General features: G+C 41.2%; 1 pseudogene; it reads right to left on the bottom strand.

Moving 5' to 3' along the window:
- Nucleotides 1–6,830: 6,830 nt before the first annotated feature.
- Nucleotides 6,831–23,182, bottom strand: part of LOC110543464 (baculoviral IAP repeat-containing protein 1b-like) — a 67,060-nt pseudogene continuing 50,708 nt past the window's right edge.

The raw sequence follows: 23,182 nt of genomic DNA on the forward strand, positions 1-23,182 counted from the left end.
TTTTTAATCAGTGTCTCTAGGGCTTGGGGAGCAAGTCCACCCCATTATAGTCATCCAACCAGAACAGCACCTGGTGTTTTAACTGCTGGATGATCCTGCTCAGGCACGCTTCACTAACAGAGCCTCCTGCATCTAGGAGTTGGGCACAGATGATGCTGGCCAGACCCTGATCTGGTCTGGTGGAACTAAGGGAGAGGTAAAAGACCAGCTGGAACCTGTTCAACAGGTGAAAGCATCCTGATGCCCAGAGAAAAGCTATTTTCTTCAGGAAGGTTGTCTTCCCACTGCCATCTTCCCCCTCCACACACATGACCGAGCTGAGATTGGCGAAGACCTCAGGGATCGTCAGGGCCCCTTGTACTGGCCTGCTGATGTGCTTTGAAATGATGGACACATCACAGCCAAGCAAGTGGTCAGTGCCTTGGCTGGAGAACACCTCTGGCAAATTTATGTGGCAGAAAGTGGTGTAGGTGCCTCGCAGATGCTCACTCAGACTCTGCCTCTTGAAACCACTGGGCTTCCCTCAGAGCCAAGCCTGTGGAGAGAAGGGAGGCAGAGGAAGATGTACCTTCACATCTCTCTGATTGCTTTGCTTGTCTGCTAAGGGTGGATTAGGACTCTCTTCTCCTTCCCATGACCCCCTCCATACCCTAAGACCCTCTCCTCTTTCTATAGCTTCAGAATGTGGGGTAAACTGTCTAAGGCCTCTCATTTGACAGGGACTTGGATATCCTGGCACCCTAATTTCCCTTTAGGATCTCAGGAGACCAGCCTGCTGCACAGTGCCTTTAACACTGGCTGCTTTGGATCTGGCATGAGGACTGCTGTCTGAAGTCCTGCATTCACTCTCAAGATGTCATGGGAGCACTGACTCTCTCACCCACAACTTCCTTCACCTCAATGCTCTCCTCTAGGAGCTCCTTGGACAATTATAAACACACTTTCCTGTCCAATGTACAAATACACAGAATTCCATGTGCTTTCAAGTTCTTACTGGCCTTGGTGGAATGAACTGGGTCCTCATGATTGCTTTCACTTGTGATTTCCTTTGAAAAAGGAATCCTTTATTAAATTAAAATTTGCATGATAGTGAGACATTATGTTATCATTGAGAACCCAATGTCTTCTAGACTTTACTCTGTTTGTGGCATGTATTCTACCAACAGAACAACATTTCCAGACCTTGCAATGTTATTTTGAAATTCACAAATATTGTACACATATCACATCAACCCAGAGTTGATTATATTTTCAGTTTTCACCCTTTTTTCTTCATTTTTTCTGGTTTGTTTGCTGTCGGTTTTTTGTTTGTTTGTTTGTTTTGTTTTGTTTTTAGAGATGGGGTTTAATAGTATAATCCAGGCAGATCTTGTACTCATAGCCATCTTCTTGCCTCAGCTTCCAGAATGCTATATTGTAGACATGAGTCGTGATTCCCAGATTTGCTTCTGCTTTGTGGGAAGGCAATCATAGCACACCTACCAAACAAATGGGGCATGCAGCATTTGGTATGCCCAGTGGATTGACAGTTGTGGCTTCTGTTGCAAAAATAGATTTCCTGATTTACTACTTGGCATTTGGTTTTGTTCATAAAGCACATTCATAGGCCAGAAATATATATCACTTCAGAGTGCTTGTGTAGCACAAAAGGGGTCTTGGTTTCAATAAAAGAAACAACATCAAAATTCAAATCAGCCGGACATGGGTGCAGACAGTTGGAACCATAGCATTCTTAAGGCCGAGGCAGAGATCACAAGTTCCAGATCAGGTTTGACTACCCAGAAAATTCAAGATCAGCCTAAGCTGAAAATCTGAAAATCTGTCTCAAGCAAAAGTTGAACCATGGAAAACGACACATGACTTTACGTTTCAAAAGTTCTAGCAGAAAGTCAAGCCTACTGCCCTGCAGGAAAAGGGGAGATGGAATGTGTTTACTCTGCATTTTAATCAAGTTGAAGTCTAAAAGAGTCTCAAGGGTCTACTTCTTCTGGGAGAAGGGCTCACTGTTCACTGTGATGCCCCATCTATAGCTATTGTGTGGCAGCTGCTTTTTAGATTCTCGTGGACTCTATGATACATTTATAGTTCACAATTGCGGCTCAACCCCACAATCACGTGTTGCTGAGTCAGAGAAGAGGCAGGGCTCATTACCATGGCTTCCAGAAGTGCATGGTGGCTCTCAAGGGCTGGAATCACTTCTGCAGAGGACTTCAGGTTTTGAAGAAATATGCAACTATGCAGAGAAGATAAAGTCGTGAAATGGTTCCATGCAGTTAATTGTCTGCATTAGCTTTATGGAGAATGTGAAGATTCAGGACCAGGAATGAGGGAGAAAGTGAACATTCTCAGTGACTCTGTCAGTTTGCATCCTGTATAACCTTCAGTCTGTGGGTTCCAATAACCAATGCATGTGGTTTGTAAAGTAATGGTGAGAACATTCGGGAATGTGTTGGAGTGAGAACAGAGTTAGTGTGCTAGGCCCAGCAAGAGCCTAAATATAAGAAGGTATGAAGAGAACTCAGGACACTAATCATCCATCGATGCAAAATCACAAGAGGTTCATTCTTACCATTGGGCAATGGGGTCAACGCTGCTGGTCAGCAAGGAGTGGCACTGGGAGACAAAGACCTTAGGTTTTTAAAAGACAAAAGGCGGGAATCTTCTGGGGTTGCTATCTTGGCGATTCGGGATTGGATGAGGTGTTTAACTTTTAAAATAATTGGTTAGTTCTGGTCACCCTTATGTCCGGTCAGCCCTGTTGTGAATATCTCCTCTTCAAGTCAGTTTGGAATTTCCTGCCATATGAGATAAAGCTACAGTTAAAGTGGGAAAGTGATTAACTCATCTCAGTTTCCAAACAAAGGTCATCTCACAGGCGCAGCTGGTGATTTATTCTCCATTTATTAGGGATCTCTGCTTGTTCTCTTCATTATCTCTGTGCTCACAGATGGCTGAGATCAGGAACCTTTTCATTCCTCGGCTCTCTGGAGAAGCACTAAGAGGCTTTAATTAACATGGGCCTAAAACTTGAAAATATAAGTTATAAGGCAATTGAAAGAAACATAGGTTACAAAGTTAGTCGGATTCTTTCAAGTGCCTGTCCGTGAAACCAGCTAAAATAATCTTAAAGAATAGAAAATAATGACACAGAACTGTGGGTGCAGAGGCAAGAGGATAACTAGGGCTTGTTGGATGCTACCTTTGCTCCAGGTTCAGAGAGAGACCCTGCTTCAAGGTAACAAGAGTGTGACATAAAGGAGAGGAGACTCCCTGTCTCCCTTTGGCCCTATGTAGAACACACAATGCACACACAAACACACATTAACTAAGTTAACAAGGTAAAAATATAAAATAAAAATTCACAGATTATAAAATAAGAAAATTCTATAGAGTCATGAAAAAAGAACAAGGAAGGAAAGTAAAAAAATACTCAACAAAGTGTACAATTAAGAATTTAGTTAACAATAATTTTTAACTCTTGTCAAACTGTCAGAAACCCACAAGATCTGAGTGTGCCAACTACATGAAATTCACATTATGAATAAAAACATAGATATTACACAGTTAAATAAAAATTTAATGCTTGCTGGGCAAACATGGAGACTGGGCTCAGATCTCCAGCACCTGTGTAACAGCAAGGGAATAGGGACAGTGTAATCTTAGTGCCAGAGAAGGAGAGACAAGAAGACCTTAGGGGCTCACTAGCCAGCCAGTAAATCTAATTGGCCAGCTCCAGGCTTAGTGAGAGACCTGTCTCACAAAAATAAGTTGGACAGAACTACAGACCTATTTCTGAATACACAGAACATGTTGCTTTCAGGATAGAGAGGAATCAAGGTGGAATTGACTCAGAATTTCTTCCCTGTTGTCTCCCTGTCACAGTACTGGAAGAGGCTTTGCAGTCTGCTGGGGGAGGATGGCCACCTGCATTCACAACATCACCATCATGCCAGGCAAGATGTGGCCAACATTGAAGAGTGGCCTGAATCTTTGGGGATAACCGACTGATTTTGAATTGGACTTGAGGCTGCTTCACAGATGCTCTAATTGTGGTCAAGCTGGGTGTGGTGGTGCAGGTCTGTAAATCTCAGCACTTGGGTCTCAAAAACAGGTGGATCTCTGGGTCAAAGGCCAGACTGATCTACATAGCAAGGTCAGAACAGAAAGGGAATTCAGTGAGACAAAATGAAAGAAAACAAACCCTCCTCTGATGAGGAAAGCAGGAGTGATGCCTCAGGGAAGGTGGAGGAGGTGTTTCCTGAGGCCAGTGATGGGCCCCACTGGAGTTACCAGTAATGAAGTAAAATAAGGTACAAAAGGCCAATTAGTAATTACAGATTTATTGATTCCTTTAGTGAAAGCACTGCCAGTCCACCTTATTGTCAAGCATAACTACACCTTGCTACCTGGAACAGAGTGACCTGTCATTTCTGTCTACTCACTGGATTCTGATATAATATTTAAACATTTCTGACAATAAAGTATTACATATCAAATCAGATAATAAACAAGATAATGTCTGATCCTATACAGACAGGCTGTCTCTGACTTTGAGAGACAGGTCTCTCAAACTTGATCTACAGAGTGAGTCTAATAACAGCCATGACTACACAGAGAAACCCTGTCTCAAAAGAAACAGAGAGGGAGAACAGAAAGAGAAATATAGAGAGAGACTGTTTTGGAGCCAAACATGGGTTCTCCTTAAAAGTAACAAGTATTCTTAACAATCTCTTAACAAGTGTTCTTTTTTTTTGTATTTTTTTAAATTTTTTATTTAACTTTTATTAATTACACTTTATTCCTTTTGTATCCCCCCATAAGCTCCTCCTTCCTCCCCTCCCGGTCCCACCCTCCCCCCCATTCTGCATGCATGCCTCTCCCCAAGTCCACTGATAGGGGAGGTCCTCCTCTCTTTCTTTCTGATCTTTTTGTTGTTGTTGTTGTTGTTCTCAATGCAGTTTATTCAGGAACCTTGAATAATCTTCTGACCCTGGGGAAAGCCAGCCCACAGCTTAAAATAGCCTCTGGGTAGCCAGCCCCAGGGTGCATTGTGGGAAATGCAGATAGGTCCACATACAGGGAAGCAAGCCATATCCTCAGCCTTAGCCAAATATGGAGTTGTTTGTGACAGAGAGCACTCATCTTTGGGAAGGTGGAAGGCAGAAACCAGCTCCATCTTTAAGGTGCGGCATTATGCAGCTCTCTACAGTTCCCTCTTTCTGTTTTAGACGCATCAGGCAAGAGTAGAGGTCTGATCTATGATATTAGAAATAAATTGGGACTTTGTACCAATGTTCATTTAGGTGTCATTCACCCAAAGAGCATCAGACCCGTCCTCCAACAGCCACCAATGAGATGGCAGTAACAATGGCGGCTTTAACAAGTGTTCTTAACATCTCTCAAAGTCCTGAATCTTTATTTTACACATTAAAAAAAAAAAGAGAGAGAGAGAGAACTGTAAGATAAAGAATAATACAGAAAGGGGTAGAATGGAAAGTAAGAATACTTTCTGACTCATCTTTACAGATATAATCAAAGATTTAAAAAAATTTTAGAGCTGTTTGGAAATATATTTCCTCAAAATTTACTGAGGTATAAATTGACTAATTAAAAGTATATATTTATGTTAAGCCAACACAAGTATCAAGGTAAGATTTTTATATACATATGGAATACTAAATGACTGTCAATGTCAAGTTAATATATCCCTGAGTCCTTAATGTTTCTGCAAATATGATTATAACAATCCTAGCCCTAGGAGGCAGAGGCAGACAGATCTCTGTGAGTTCCAGGTAGGCCAGGTCCACATATTCAGTTCCAGGCTATCAAAGGCTACCTAGTGAAAACCTGTCTCTAAACAACAAAATGGAAAAACAAAGGAAACCTTAAGACCATTACAGCACATGCAAACTTTTCAAAAGCCTCTGGAACAAAAGCAGTTTTCTCTAAGCCCATTTCCCCCCTCACATTGGCAATGAATGAGAGATTACAGCAAGCATGGCCACACCAAGGCTGGAGAACATACAAAAGCCCTGCAAAGACTAAGCATCTCCTGGAAAGCCAGCTGCATCCTGTGGTGAAGTTGACTCATGCTTCATCATGTGTGAGACTGATGCAATACTAAACCGTCTGTTCCTTACCTCCATCAAATACTCCTTCCATGTTCTGGCTTTTATACACTGATGTTCTTTTCCCCAGCCCATTCCTGTTGACCTTGCAATGGAGTGGTCTCTGCATGAACTTGACAAAAGCTGTAATCTTTAGACAGGAGGACCATACAAGGACTGCCAAGGCACTGTTCATCATTGCTGCTAAGTTTAGTGAGGAACAGGCAGGCTTTAGAAAAGTATCAGCAGCCTACACCTTTAATAAATATTATTTCATATGATGGTTAGTTATGCCTTTATTTTTTTTAACTTTTATTAATTACACTTTATTCACTTTGTATCCCCCATAAATCCCCTCCCTCCTCCCCTCTAATCCCACCTCCCCCTTCTTCACACATGCCTCTCCCCAAGTCCACTGATAGGGGAGGTCCCACTCTCCTCTCTTCTGATCCTAGTCTATTAGGTCTCATCAGGAGTGGCTGCATTGTCATCTTGTGTGGCCTGGTAAGGCTGCTCCCCCCTCAGGGGAAGGTGATCAAAGAGCAGGCTGATCAGTTAAGACAAGATCTTGCTATGTAACACAGGTTGGTCTGAACTTCTTGATTCTCCCACTTGAGTCTCCTAAATGCTGAAAGTACAGAGGAGTACCACCTTGCTTAGCTACAGTAAAATGTTTTAGGAAATCAGATATTTAAAACTGTCAGTAGCCTTCAGCTGCATCCTTCACTTCTGAATGACAGGAGAGAATGAGAGTACCCATTTCCAGAAGATAGTCAAGCGTTTGCACTGAGGGTGTCTTTCCTTCATAGCGTTCATCACTTTCATGTCCTCTTCAACCAGGAGCCAGCTGAGCATCCCGAGTCTGATGAGGCTGGGCAGTCTCATCACACACTGGCTCAGAACCTTGACAGTGGTGGCCTGAACTTGGATGCATTCTGAGAGATGCCTGCTGATGTTCAGCTCTTTCAAGTTAGGCAGGTTGTTGAGGGCTTGAAAGAAATGTCTGTATCCTTCCTCTGTAATATTATGATTTACTGAAAGATTTAAGTTCTCAAGTTTCTGGAAGCCTCCACTGGTTGCTACCTTGGCTAGAAAACAAAATATTTATGAAATGAGACTCCTGCGGCTGTCAATAATGGTGACAAGTTATTGGTACTACTCCCAACCCTGACAATGAAAGTAGGAAATGGTCAACATGATGTTTTAGAGGTCATTCTTTGAAAGCACCAAACAGCTGCCTGGCTGATAGGGAATGACCTTGCCAAACTGTAAAAGGGAAACAGAAACCAGGAGGAAGTGCCAAGACAGGTAAAAAAGAAACAAAGAAACAAACAAAAACACTGATCTACCAGAAAGATCTTACAACTCTACATGTGCTTTGCACTTAGCTTGAAGATATAAAAGAAAACTAGAGCCATAAGGAAGGCAGACAGGTGGCGGGGATCAATAGATTGAATGACTGACTGATTGATGGAATGACTGATTGATTTTTGTGGTGCTTGGGCATGACCTCAGGGCTTTACACAATCTAAATGAGTACTGCTGAGTACATCTCCATTTTCACATCTGGAGATTTAAACACACCCTCTGGAAGTAATTATGGTGTAAATAATGGAATGTATCTCACATGGAATCATGCCCTTAGCTCCTCTTTTAAGGGTTAATCATGTGGGGCAGGTCAGGGACCTCGCTAGGAGACCACCTTAAGATGATGTGTTTTTCTTCTTAGAATTTTTGAGCCCTAGTGCAGTATCCATGAGCCAAGTATGATCTATCTGGCTTCTGAGGTGCGTCTCAGAAAGGTAAACCATTTCTTTTTCCTCTCATGTTTTTCTTTCAGATGCTGGTCAATCTGAAAGATATTCCTCAGCTCCTCAAATAAATTGGTGCAGGATATGTGATTCCATTATGAACCCCATAATTGTGAATTGTAAAACCCTGTTTCTTATCTCGTTTGGTTGAGCTGAGAGTAGCAGGCCTGACCCCCACCCCCTAAAAGTTACCATTGGGCATAACAAGCCCTATCACACACCTTTAGTCCAAGAATTTTTTATTGTGAACAGGTGATTATGGTGTGGTTCACCCAGCCCTAACACACACCCTTAATTCAAGAGCTTTCTGTACACCAAATTTAATAAAGTTAACCTTAGATCAAGAGGCAGAGCAATAAACAAGCTCATAGTGATTAAAGAATAGGAAGGACTTTGCATTGAGGGTTATTTAAGACACTGTGGAGACGTAGAAAGGAGCTATTACATCAAGCTCTAGCTTTAGCTTAGGTTTCAGCTCCTCAGCTCCATGGCTTTGGGGCTTTGAACTAGCAAGCCCTCAGCCTCGGGATTTTTGGCCTTTGCTTCCAGAGCTGCCACTTGAGCTAGTAAACCTTTTGGGTTTTTCCATCCAGACCTGAGCTGAGAAGGAATGTCAGCTGGGTCCTTTCTCTGCCTGTCTGAGCTAGTAGGTTTTTATCCTGACATCTGGCTCCTGAGTCTTTATTGGTAAAATTTATTGGTAAAAAATTGTTTATAACAACAGTTTTCAGGGACCACCTATGGAAACTCACCAACTTGCCTCAACTTGCCCGTTCCCTTACCTGCTGTAACCATACTGCTTGGTAGCAGCAGAGATGTACTCACAGAACCATGACTTATCACAAGATGTCTCAGGCCCCTGGCTGAGAAGAATCTGTAACTTTTCCCCCACCCTATTTCCTCCTCCTGAACCCTTTATAAAAGCTGATTTTGCTCAGTAAAGTTAATCCTTGACAAGCACCTGTTTGCTTGGACTCGTTCTTTTCTCTCGTCCATCTTTTCACAGGATCAGATAATCTTCTATCCCCTGAATAACAAGCTCTGCTGGCCGGGGCAAACAATAAAGCTTTGGATTTTATTACCCATGAGAATCATTAGAGTAGCCAAACTACAAGGGATTGACAATATTTACTGGGGACAGAATGTCAACCAACCTCTGTTGAAGGTAAAAGCTACAACACCATGGAGACTTTTGCTCCTGTTTCTTTGTTTGTTCTCATTCTCCTGTGACCCAACCTGGCCTTGAACTTGCTATTTAGACAAGGAACCCTTGAACCTCCTCAAGTGTAGGCTTACAAGCATGTACCACATCTAAGCAAACAACGTGGTTTAATCAATATATGTGAGATATCTCAGAAATTCCATCCCCAGAAATACCCAAACATGTATATTTTATAAGAATGCTCTTAGAAGCACTTCACAGTAATCAGCTACTAGAAACAACTCAAGTGTCCATTGAGGGCACATGTGGTCAAATAATGAACAGATGCATAGCAGTGAAATCAATGCACTATGGTAATATGTATTATTCTGAAATAAGGTACAAACACAATTTTTGGTGAAAAAGACAAAACATTGCCTATCGTATAGAATTCCCTTATATGAAAAGTCTAGCTGTAAATAAAGCTATGGTGAGAGAGAGCAGTGCAGTGGTCATTTGTGTATGGAAGTGGAGGGCGCTGTTGGAGAATGGATACAACTTCTTTGGGCACTGGGGATGCTCTGTGCCCTAACCTGGTTCATTGACATACTGACTTAGATGGCAAATGTTTCAGTAACATGGACAGGAAAATGGATGCAGCTCTATATTTCAAGTTGCTACAACTTGTTTACATATTGCCAGTATCTAGTTGACTAAAAGGGGATATGGCCAAGTATCTGAAGCAACACGTGTGGAGACATAGATTTTACCGGGGTGTGGTTTAGTAGTGGAACACTGCTCTGGTGTATGTGAAGTATTGAGTTCAATCCCCAGCACTGGGAAAACAAACCACAGCCTGAACACTTCTCTACCTCCCCTCCCTTACCCTCCTATCTTGACCACCTCTAAAGACAAAAAAAAGGAGGGCATTGACTTTCCACTGACACCAAGATAAATCTAAATTTTCCAAAGGGCCTGAGAAGCAGCAGCATGATATTGCGAATGAGGAATGCTTTGGAAGCCTTTCTCAGGTCTAGACATTTGCAGCAGGTAGCACCGGGGACACCACTGCTTACACATGGGGGAAACCTTTTCTCTGAGGGAAGCTCACCAATTTTCATCACACAGTTGTCATCCAAGGTGTGGTGAAAAGCAAAAACTCGGAGACACTGAAGCTGCAGACACTGCTGGAAAATCAGTCTGGCCACTTGGTGAATCCCGTTCCCAGTGAGAAGAAGCAGTTCCTCCAGGTTCCTGAGAGAACCTAGAGCCAGTGCTGTGGGAGACACAGCAAGCCATCCTCTGTAGTTGTTGCATTATGAGCAGCTGTGACCTAGTCATTCTGCACTCTAGGAGGACCCACCTAACAGAGGCCCTCCTCATCACTGCCCTCTCAAAAAAGAAGACAAAAGGGGTCAGTGCTCCAGGATATTTGATCACACTGTGAACTCCAAGATTGTGTTGTTTATCAAAATATCCTGTTTCTACTTGTGTTGGGGCTCAGCCTTAGCACACACCTTTCATCCAAGAATTTACTTGAACAGGATTAAATAAAGTCAACAAAAATTCAAGAGGTGGAGCAAGCAACCAGTTGATAGGGAGTGAATGTAAAAAAAATAGTAAGAAAAGGCAGAAGGATGGATAAAGAAACACATGGGAAGTAGAAAGGTAAGACACTGAGTTTTGAGGGGTTTTTGAGATGGTGTTGGAAAAGAGAGTTTCCCTTTGTCACATAGGTTGAGGAGGAAGGTTAGCTGGATACGTTCTCTGCCTCTTTCATACAGCAGCCTTTTTAAAATTTTTTTACCCAAGCATCTTGCTCCTGCATCTTTATTGGTGAAATTGAGTGATTGAAATTTGTTATATATATATATATATATATATATATATATATATATATATATAGTGCTTCAACACATGGCACAACCACATGGACAGGGAAATTATGCCAGTGCAGAGAAACTGAGAAGCTGTAAGATTTGTTAAGTCTCCTGGAAGTTCTCCAAGAAAGAGTTAAGATGGGAAATACCGTAATACAAGGTGGTAGGACCCTGCATAATCCTGCTTTAAATGGCTTTAAAACAACAGCAGTAAATGAAAAGATAAATGACTTAACTGAGATTGACATAATTCAGATTATAATTATACCAGCCTAGCAATTAATATTTTATCCTTAATAGCCATAGTAGATTTTTGTACCCTCTCAAAGGAAAAAAAGAAAACTAGAGATATAGAGAAAATAAAAATATCAAAAGTGGACTGATAGGATACAAGCCTTAGAAGAAAAATTAGAGATACTTATAGATAAAAATTAGAACAACACTCAGACAAACACAGAGACATTTAGATAAGAACTTACTGTGCCACTGCATGATGAAACTGAAGAGGGGCAGCTTAAGTTTATTAGAAAACCAACCTTAGATTATACAGTAACTATACAAAAGATGTTAGACATCCCCAATGTTCTGAGGAAGTTAAATAGAATCTTATAGGCATATTGAATTTGAGATTTAAAGAAGTAATCATTTTATTTGGCATGCATTCACCCTATGTGAAGTAAATATTAAAGTTATTGGCAACTTAGAACAGAATTATCCTTTGTCTGGAAAGATTTGGCAACAGCAATATTAGAAGCCAGTTCTAAGTTACAATGGCAAACATGGTAGAAAGAGGAAGCTAGGACTATAGAACAATGATATAAGACTAGATGTATTGGAGGAGGGGCAAGATGGCAGTGCCTGGAGGACTCTCATTCTGAGCAGCAGCAGCAGGATCAGCACAGTGACCAGCAATCAGAACTTGTGGCCATAAAACACAGTCATTGTGTTTCCCAGGTGAGTGGATACTCCACGGTGGGGATTCAATCAGCTTTTAACTCACCCGGCTAAACCGCTGAAGAGATCCTGGTTCCGCCAGATACTTGGTTGCTGGCTGCCAGCCCCAGCCCCAGCCCAGAGCCACAGCCAGTGTCTCTGGTCATGGTCCCAGACTGAACCATGTGCACCACACTATCAGAGACTGGAATTTTCAGTTGAGAGATAACCCCACAGTACAGGAAACGATTGGGACTGACCTTAGGTCACTCAGACATACCCTGGAAAAGACTTGGGTTCCACAGGTGCCCCAGGAGCCAGCCTGGAGCCAGAGCCAGGGACCCAGGCTCGGGGACACAGAGCACTGCCTGCCTGTTTGCCTGATTCGCCACCTGAGATAGAACTGTGGGCACCAGGGCACCAGTAAATGAGTTTCACACAGGGAAGGAAATGGCTGGTCTGATCTCAGAGCACTTGGCCGACACCCCCACCCCAAAAAGGTCTCCGGAAAATTACCCAGTTCCGGCAGATGCCCAGGCTCCCAAAGGCCTGAAAGGCAGACACAAGCAGTTTCTGCGCACCAGACAGCTGGCAGAGACTGAGCCGCCATCACTTAGCTGTGCTCCAGACACAGGCAGTTTCTGTGGCCAGCTAGGTGGCAGAGACTGAGCAGTGCACACCAGGGCAAAAAAAGAGACTGGGAGTCCCTGTCTGTAGAGAATCCACAGGGAAGGAAGGAAACTGTACTGACATAAATCACCCAATCCTTCCTTGGAAAAAGTCTAGCAGACTGGCAGGGCTGAGTAGCCATCACTCAGCTGTGCTCCAGACTCAGGCACAAAATGTTGTGCATGCCAGATGTTCAACTGTGTCATAGCATCTGATCATTAAATTTGCAGCAAGAAGCCCAGAAACAGGGCAGCTGTCCTCAGGACTTCCCTGTGTGAGAGGAGAACCCTCTTGACAAACAAAGACCACAGTTACCACTCAGGTCTCTATCCCTGAGGTGAGCAGCAGCAACTCCTGAAAAAGCCAGCCATCCAGTAACTATACCCAAAAAGCTGAGAAGACATCCTTCAGGAAAAACTAGCTTTCTGCAAAGGGGATTCTCTCCACCACAGGATCCCCAGGAACCACCAGAAAATAACCCCAAACACTTAAGATAGCACAATGGGTAGAGGCCAGCATAGAAGCTCAAGCAACAAAAGACAGAGCAATATGGCATCTCCAGAACCCAGTTACCCAGGGGCAAGTAGCCCTGGACACCCCAGCATAATTGAAATCCAAGAAGATGACATAACAACTATGCTCATGACGATGATGACAGAGGAAACAAATAAGATACGTAAAGACATTGAGGAAGATAAACTCAAACAGAATATTGCCATCCAAAAAGAAATAGAGGAAGCTGCAGCAAAACAGTTTATGGCCTTTAGAAAGGAAAAGCTTAAAGCACTGAATGAAATAAAAGAAACTGAGTTGAAAGAACTAAAAGATAAACAGGAAAGTACAATCAGACAAATGAAGGAAGTAAACAATACACCTCAAGACCTGAAGATAGAATTGGAAAAATTAAAGAAAACACAAATGGAGGAAATAATATAGAAGAAGAATCTAGGGAAGAAAACAGGAAATACAGAGGTAAGCATAACCAACAGACTACAAGAGATGGAAGAAAGAATCTCAGGTGTAGAAGATATAATGGAAGAAATCGATGTATCTGTCAAAGAAAATGTTAAATCTGAAAAACTGCTGACACAGACCGTCCAAGAAATCCAAGACATTATGAAAAGACAAAACCTAAGAATAATAGGTATAGAGGGAAAAGAAGACTCCCTTCTCCAAGGCCCAGAAAATATTTTCAAAAAAAGCATTGAAGAAAACTTCCCCAAGTTCAAGGAGAAATCAGTAAGAATACATGAGGCCTACAGAACACCCAACAAATTTGACCTGTAAAGAAAATCCTCCCGCCACATAATAATCAAAACAGTAAGTATACAGAACAAAGAAAAAATACTAAAAGCCGCAAGGGAAAAAGGCCAAGTAAATATAATGGCAAACCCATTAGAATCACACCTGACTTTTCAACAGAGACTATGAAAGCCAGAAGGGCCTGGATGGATATCATGCAGACCCTAAGAGAACACAGATGTCAGCCTAGGCTACTATACCCTGCAAAGCTATCAGTCCTCATAAACAAAGAAAACAAGATATTCAATGACAAAACAAATTTCAACAATACCTACACACAAATCTAGCATTACAGAAGACACTGGAAGGGAAAATACAACCTCATAAAATTAGCTTCTTTTGAGAAAACCCAGGAAATAATTAACCTTACTACAGTAAAACAAAAAGCAACCAAGCACACAACCTGATGACCACAGCCAACATCAAAATCAAGGGATCTAACAGCCACTGGTCATTAATCTCTCTCAACATCAAAGGACTCAACTCTCCAATAAAAAGACACAGATTAACAGAATGGATACTTAAACAAAACCCAGCAATCTGTTGCATACAAGAAACACACCTAAGTCACAAAGATAGACATTACCTGAGGGGTAACGGTTGGAAGACGACTTTCCAAGCAAACGGATCCCAGAAACAAGCAGGAGTAGCCATTCTAATATCTTATCAAATAGACTTTCAACCAAAATTAATAAAAAGAGATGGGGAAGGACACTTCATACTCATCAAAGGAAAATTCCACCAGGAAGACATCACAATCCTGAACATCTATGCCCCAAATAGAAGAGCACCCACATTTGTTAAAGAAACATTGATAAAATTTAAACCACATATAGATCCCCACACATTAATAGTGGGAGACTTCAACATACCCACTATCAACACAAGACAGGTCAACCAAACAGAAATTAAACAAAGAAACAATGTCTCTGACAGAGGCCATGAATCAAATGGACCTAACAGACATTTACAGAACTTTACACCCAAAGACAAAAGAATTTACCTTCTTCTCAGCACCTCCCGGAACCCTCTCCAAAATAGAACATATAGTTGGTCACAAAGCAAGCCTCAACAGATACAAGAAGATTGAAATAATCCCTTGTATCTTGTCTGATCACCATGGAATAAAGCTGGACCTCAACAATAACAGAAATAGCAAAAAGCCTACACACACTTGGAAACTGAACAACTTGTTACTAAATGACAGCTGGGTCAGGGAAGAAATAAAGAAAGAAATTAAAGTCTTTCTAGAAATCAATGAAAATGAAGACACAACATACCCAAACTTGTGGGACACAATGAAAGCAGTGCTAAGAGGAAAGTTCATAGCACTAAGTGCCTTCAAGAAGAAATTCGAGACAGCTCATTCAAGCAACTTAATGGCTCACTTAAAAACCCTAGAAAAAGAAGAAGCAGACACACCAATAAGGAGTAGACAGCTGGAAATAATCAAACTCAGGGCTGAAATCAATCAATTAGAAACAAATAAAACAATTGAAAGAATCAATGAAACCAAGAGCTGGTTCTTTAAGAAAATCAACAAGAGCGATGAACACTAAACCAAGCTAACTAAAAGGCAGAAAGACACCACCCAAATCAACAAAATCAGAAATGAAAAGGGGGACAAAACTACAGACACTGAGGAAATCCAAACAATCATTAGGACTTACTTCAAAAGTCTATATGCCACAAAATTTGAAAATCTAAATGAAATGGACAATTTTCTTGATCAATTTGACTTACCAAAGCTGAATCAGGATCAGGTAAATCAACTAAATAGTCCTATATCCCCCAAAGAAATAGAAATGGTCACAAATTCTCCCATCTCAAAAAAGCCCAGGACCAGACGGATTCAGCGCAGAATTCTACCAGACTTTCAAAGAAGAGCTAACACCAATTCTCTTCAAACTATTCCACAAAATAGAAACAGAAGGAACATTACCAAACTCATTCTATGAAGCCACAGTCACCTTGGTACCTAAACCTCACAAAGACCCAACCAAAAAAGAGAACTTCAGGCCAATCTCCCTTATGAACATTGATGCAAAAATACTTAACAAAATACTTGCAAACCAAATACAAGAACACAACAAAGATATTATCCACTATGACCAAGTAGGCTTCATCCCAGGTATGCAGGGGTGGTTCAATATATGGAAATCCATCAATGTGATCCACCATATTAACAAACTGAAAGAAAAAAAAAAACACATGATAATCTCCCTAAATGCTGAAAAAGCATTTGACAAAATCCAACATCCTTTCATGTTTAAAGTATTGGAGAGTTCAGGGATACAAGGCACGTATCTAAACATAGTAAAGGCGAAATACAGCAAGCCTATAGCCAACATCAAACTGAACAGAGAGAAACTTAAAGCAATCCCACTAAAATCAGGGACAAGACAAGGCTGCCCACTCTCTCCATATCTCTTCAACATAGTGCTGGAAGTCCTTGCTAGAGCAATAAGACAGTTGAAGGAGATCAAGTGGATACAGATTGGAAAAGAAGAAGTCAAATTATCATTATTTGCAGATGATATGATAGTATACATGAGTGACTCCAAAAACTCTACCAGGGAACTCCTACAGCTGATAAACACCTTCAGCAAAGTGGCCGGATACAAAATTAATTCAAAAAAAATCAGTAGCCCTCCTGTATACAAAAGACAAAAGGGTTGAGAAAGAAATTAGGGAAACAACACCCTTCACAATAGCCACAAATGACATAAAGTACCTTGTTGTAACCCTAACCAAGCAAGTCAAAGACTTGTATGAAAAAAATTTCAAGTCTCTGAAGAAAGAATTAGAAGAAGATATGAGAAGATGGAAAGATCTCCCATGCTCATGGCTTGGCAGGATTAACATAGTAAAAATGGCCATCTTACCAAAAGAAATCTACAGATTTAATGCAATTCCCATCAAATTGCCAACACAAATCTTTACAGACCTGAAAAGAAAAATTCTCAACTTCGTATGGAATAACAAGAAACCCAGAATTGCTAAAACAGTCCTCTACAATAAAAGATCTTCTGGAGGTATCTCCATCCCTGATCTCAAGATGTACTATAAAGGAACAGTTATAAAAACTGCATGGTACTGGCATAGAAGCAGAATGGTGGATCAATGGAACCGAACAGAAGACCCAGAAATAAACCCACACACTTATGGACACCTGATCTTTGACCAAGACATTTTTTCATTCCATACAATGAAAAAAAGCATCTTAAACAAATGGTGCTGGTCCAACTGGATGTCTACATGTAGAAAAATGAAAATAGATCCATACATATCACCCTGCACAAAACTGAAGTCCAAGTGGATCAAAGACCTCAACATAAAACCAGACACATTAAATCGGCTAGAAAAAAAAAGTGGGGAATACCCTAGAACTCATTGGTACAGGAGAGAACTTCCTGAACAGAACACCAACAGCACAGGCTCTGAGAGCAACAATCAATAAATGGACCTCATGAAACTGAAAATCTTCGGTAAAGCAAAGGATACTGTCATCAAAACAAAGTGACTGCCTACAGATTGGGAATGAATCTTCACCAACCCTTTATCTGACAGAGAGCTAATATCCAGTATATATAAAGATCTAAAGAAGCTGAAAAGCAGCAAACCAAGTACTCCACTTAAAAAATGGGGGACAGACCTAAACAGAATTCTCTGTAGAGGAATATCGAATGGCAGAGAAGCACTTAAAGAAATGCTCAACCTCACTAGCCATTAGGGAAATGCAAATCAAAACAACCCTGAGATTTCACCTTACACCCATGAGAATGGCCAAGATCAAAAACTCAAGTGACAACACATGCTGGAGAGGTTGTGGAGAAAGGGAAACCCTCCTCCATTGCTGGTGGGAATGTAAACTGGTACAACCACTCTGGAAATCAATCTGACGCTTTCTCAGACAACTAGGAATAGTGCTTCCCCAAGATCCAGCCATACCACTCCTAGGCATATATCCAAAAGTGGCTCAAGTACACAACAAGGACATTTGCTCAACCATGTTTGTAGCAGCTTTATTTTTAATAACCAGAACCTGGAAACAGCCCAGATGCCCCTCAACTGACGAATGGATGCAGAAGTTGTGGTACATCTATACAATGGAGTATTACTCAGCAATGAAAAATAAGGAAATCATGAAATTGGCAGGTAAATGGTGGGATCTGGAAAGGATCATCCTGAGTGAGTTGTCCCTGAGGCAAAATGACACAAGGTATATACTCACTCATATAAACATACAACATAGGATAAACCCACTAAAATTGGTACATCTAAACAAACTAAGCAAAAGAGAGGACCCTAACTAAAATGCTCAATCACCATCCTGCAATGCAAAGAGGATGGACATCAGAAGAAGAAGAAAGCAGGAAACAACCTAGGAACCTGCTACAGAGGGCCTCTGAAAGCCAGAAGAAGAAAATAGGAAACAACCTAGGAACCTGCCACAGAGGGCATCTGAAAGCCTCTGTCCTGCAGACTATCAAAGCCGATGCTGAGCCTGATGGCCAACTGGCGGGCAGAGTGAATGGAATTTTATGTAAGAAGTGGGAAATAGCAAGAGCTGGAGAGGACAGGAACTCCACAAGGAGAGCAACAGAACAAGAAAATTTGAACACAGGGAACTTCCCAGAAACTCATACTCCAACCAAGGGCTATTCATGGAGATAATTTAGAACTCCTGCACAGATATAGCCCATGGCAGTTTAATGCCCAAGTGGCTTACATAGTGATGGGAAGAGGGACTGCCTCTGACATAATCTGATTGGCCTACTCTTTGATCACCTCCCCCTGAGGAGGGAGCAGCCTTACCAGGCCACAGAAGTAGACAATGCAGCTATTCCTGATGTGATCTAATAGACTAAGATCAGAAGGAAGGAGAGGAGGACATCCCCTATCACTGGACGTAGGGAGGAGCATGTATGCAGAAAGGGGAGGTAGGGTGGGATCGGAAGGGGAGGAGGGAGGGGCTTATGGGGGGATACAAAATGAATAAAGTATAAATAATAATAATAATAATGTCAAGGAAAAAATAAAACTATCACATACTAACAAAAAATACGACTAGAAGTATTAATATTTCCCAGGATCCATTGCTAGGTAAAGGTCAATATGATGAGGTACAAAGGTAGCTTGAATATGATAATCACACCATGACACTACGTTGTTTAGCAGCTTTAAATGTTTGGTACAAAGTTGAAGAATCAGGAAAGAGGTTGGAGTCATTTACTAAAATCTACAAGGACCAAAAATATGCCTATACTGACCTTTTTGCAAAGATTGATTTCAAATGTGAATAAAATAGTATCAGATTCACAAGTCAGACAAATTTTGATTGAATTTTTGGCTTTTGAAATGCTAATTCAGAGATGGGTGGTGTTGGCACATATCTCTAATCCTAGCAGCCAGGAGGCTGAGGCAGGTGGATCTGTTAGTATGAAGCCACCCTGATCTGCAGAGTGAGTTCCAGATAGCCATGGCTACACAGAGAAATCTTTTCTCAAAAAACCAAAACAGAAAAAATGCTAATTCAGAATGCAAAAGTGTGAGCAGTCCTTTTAAGCAGGATTGGCACCAATAGATGAATGGACCAGAAATATGGCGGATATTGGATCTCATGTTTATAATGCTACTGATAGCAGAAGAAATTTCTAACAGTCTTAAGAACAATCAAAATGTGAGATGTTTTAATTGTGGTAAGCCAGGTCATTTTTAAAGGGATTGTAGGCAAGGCATTCTTAGAAACTATAGGGGTGTTTTTCCCCTAGAAATTATTGAAAAAGAAGGCCTCTCAGCTTTTTGGAGTATGCAAAAGGTTTGGCAAAGGATGGCACCGAACTAATGAATGAAGATCAACAAGTGACAAGCATTAAGGAAGGGGAATGGGAGAGGTGAGAATGCATATCACTATGGTGTCTTCCAAAGGACCAGCATGGTTGATGCATGACCCATACTTTGGTGGATCATGCACAGCCACCCAACACAGACTTGAAATAAGTCAATGAATGTAAACAAAAAAGGTCCAGGGAAAGGCCAGTCCTCAGGCCTCATAAGACCCAGTCAGGAAGAGGCAAGTGTTTAGATTTCTGCGCTGAGTTTGAGATCTAGTCTCATCAAATAATGAGCATTTATGGGAAACATTTGGCACATCTACACAATGGAATATTACTCAGCAATGAAAAATAAGGAAATCATGAAATTTGCAAGTAAATGGTGGGAACTCAAAGGATCATCCTGAATGAGCTGTCCCAGAAGCAGAAAGACACACATGGTATATACTCACTCATATAGACATGTAATATAGGATAAACCTACTAAAATCTGTAAATCTAAAGAAACTAATCAAGAGAGAGAACTAGAGAACCCTGACTAAAATGCTTAATCCCCATCCTAAAACTCAAAGAGGAAAGGCATCAGAGGAAGAAGAATAAAGGAAACAGGCTGTGAAACTGCGACAGAGGGCCTCTAAAAGGCTCTGCCATGCAGACTATCAAAGCAGATGCTGAGAATCATGGCTAACTGTTGGGTAGTGCGCATGGACTCTTATGAAAGAAGTGGGAAAGAGTAAGATCTGGAGAGGACAGGAACCCCACAAGGAGAGTCACAGAACCAGAAATTGAACACAAGGGTCTTCCCAGAGACTCATGCTCCAACCAAGTACCATGCATGGAGATAACCTAGAACCCCTGCACAGATGTAGCCCATGACAGTTTAGTGTTCAAGTGGGTTCCATAGTAATGGGAAGAGGGACTGCCTCTGGCATAATCTAATTGGCCTGCTCTTTGATCACCTCCCTCTGAGTGGGGAGCAGCCTTAGCTGTCCACAGAAGATGAGAATGCAGCCACTCTTGATGAGATCTGATAGACTAAGATCAGAAGGAAGGAGAGGAGAACCTCTCCTTCCAGTGGACTTGGGGAGGGGCATGCATGAAGAAGGGGTAGAGGAGGGTGGGACTGGAAAGTGAGGAGGGAGGGGATTATGAGGGGATACAAAGTGAATACAGTGTAATTAATAAAACAATTAATAAAAAACAAAACAAAAAAAATCCTTAAACAAAGATTTTGGTAATTAATAAATGCAAATATTGGCATGTAAAAAAAAAAAGCAAGACAATGCCAATATAGGGTAGAGAGCTTTCTCTTCACAGTTCTTCTCAGATTTATTTTGCATAAGCCTGCATTTCTCCTTGATCCCTTTTGTTCCTTTTAGGTAGAGATAACAACTCTGTGTGTGTGAATGTGTGTATGTGTGCACATGTGTGTACATGTGTGCTTTGTGGGGAGACTGAATAGATGAGTCAGTGTGCTAATGTATGGGTACATTCCACAAGCCACAGGCTGAATTTTTAAACATTGTGTCTGTACCAAACACATACAGACTCTTCTCCCTCTTCAATATTCCCAGAAGAACACAGCATAACATTTGTTTACAGGGCAATAGGTGTTGTAGGCAATGAAGAGATGGATTAAAGTACATGGAGGATGTGTGGAGTCATGGGCAAACATGGCACCATTTTATATCATAGAGGATTTTCTAGTGTTTACAGCAGCAGCAGGCCCTAGACCCAACTGCCATGGGTGTCAAGGAACAACTGTACACAACTTGCTTGGTGGTGGGTTCACTCTAGGAGGAGGGAGAGGAGAAGATGAAAAATAAATTAAGAAACAATGTTTTACAAACTTACCAAACTTTGCTGATATTTCCTTATCTGGAAAGTATTGGTCTTTAAGATTCAATATCTTCAGAGAAACAAAATTTGGCAAGACGGTGACTAGGAAAGGGAAAATAAATTTTAGTTAGGTCAGATGCGTTTCCTATGAAAAAGAAGATTACCATTGAAATAAAGAGTATTTCAAATGTGATGAAAGGAGATATAATACTCAGGTTGAATTACTATGACTAAGTGGAAGACACTGCTCTGAAAATGAAAGATTTAAATTGTAGACAGATGTGTTTCACTTTTGTGAAAGCCTCAATGAAGATCAAGTGTCATCACAGTTCCCACAACAACAGTTGCATTTTAATCCTAGAGTATTGAATGACTGTGCACAGGAGCATCTGTAGTCAAAGTTGTACAGTTCTTACCAAATGACGTGGTTTCAAAGCATCTTCCAGAAAACTCAATCTCTCTGATTTTCTTGCAGGAAGCAAGTGCAGCCATGAGAGACTCATAATTCAACAGGAAATTACATTTCAGATGGAAGACATGAAGATTTGGAGAGTTCTGAATCAATTTAACTGCAAAAAAAGAAGGATTTTCAGAAAGTAGAAAAGGCCATGAATATCTATCAGAATTGGACCCTCAACATCAATTCCAGCCACACTGATTAAATAGGCAGTGACTGGGTGGCCCAGTGCCTCTATGACACAGTGGCACAGTATCTAGAAGTCAGACTACATTCATTGGGGTTATGCTCAGTTTCTGCAGCTGACTAGTGGGCAGATGACCTGGGGCAAATTCTTGACCCCCTCTGGAAACAGAGAACTGAAAAAGAAAACTATTTCTGTTCACTATATTTCACCCACAGTGTCAGCATCCTAATGTCTCTATGTTTGCACACTTTACTGACACAATAGGAATTCTGTGCAAAGTAACATAAAAAAAGAGAACAACTCTGAAACACAACTTAAAAAACATGTAAACCTATTTATTTTGTCTACGTGTATGTGGTGTGTGGAGATCATCCATGTGCCAAAGCACAAATTGGGAGGTCAGGGGAAAACTGGGAGAACTCGATGTTTCCTTTCATCACACAGATCTATGGGACTGAAGCCAACAGGACTGACTTAAGCACATTTACCTTCAACTTGGAAAATGTTTTGTTTGCTTGCTTTTGTTTCTTTTCAGACGGGGTCTCATATTGTATCTCTGACTAGCCTGGAAATAACTACATTTACAGAGAGAGGCTGGCTTTGATATGATAGTCTTCCTGTCTAAGCCTTCCAAATGCTGGGACTATAGGCAGGAGCCTCCATACTCTAGTGACTTTTTGACATGCAAATCTGCCATGTCAGTTCCTAGCTTACATCTCCTTAGTGTTCAGTGTTTTAAAAATTAAGGATCTGATGGTGCTTTTGTCATTTTGCTAAATGCATGTTCTAGAAAGATGGCTACACAGCTGCCTGTCAACAGGAGGCTGGGATGAATAGAAATGGAGAAAAGGTTCTAACTGCTTCTTGGCTATTCAAGCCAACTCAAAAGCCCTGTACTCATTTGTAAACTTTGTGTACATTGTAAACTCACAAGGCCCCAGGCCTACAGGCAATAAAATTGTCTCAATCCCTGATCTCATCCCAAAAATCAGGCCACAGAATCCCTCCACTCCTAGACC

This window comes from Meriones unguiculatus, chromosome 6 (genome assembly GCF_030254825.1).
Source record: "Meriones unguiculatus strain TT.TT164.6M chromosome 6, Bangor_MerUng_6.1, whole genome shotgun sequence".
Lineage (NCBI taxonomy): Eukaryota > Metazoa > Chordata > Mammalia > Rodentia > Muridae > Meriones > Meriones unguiculatus.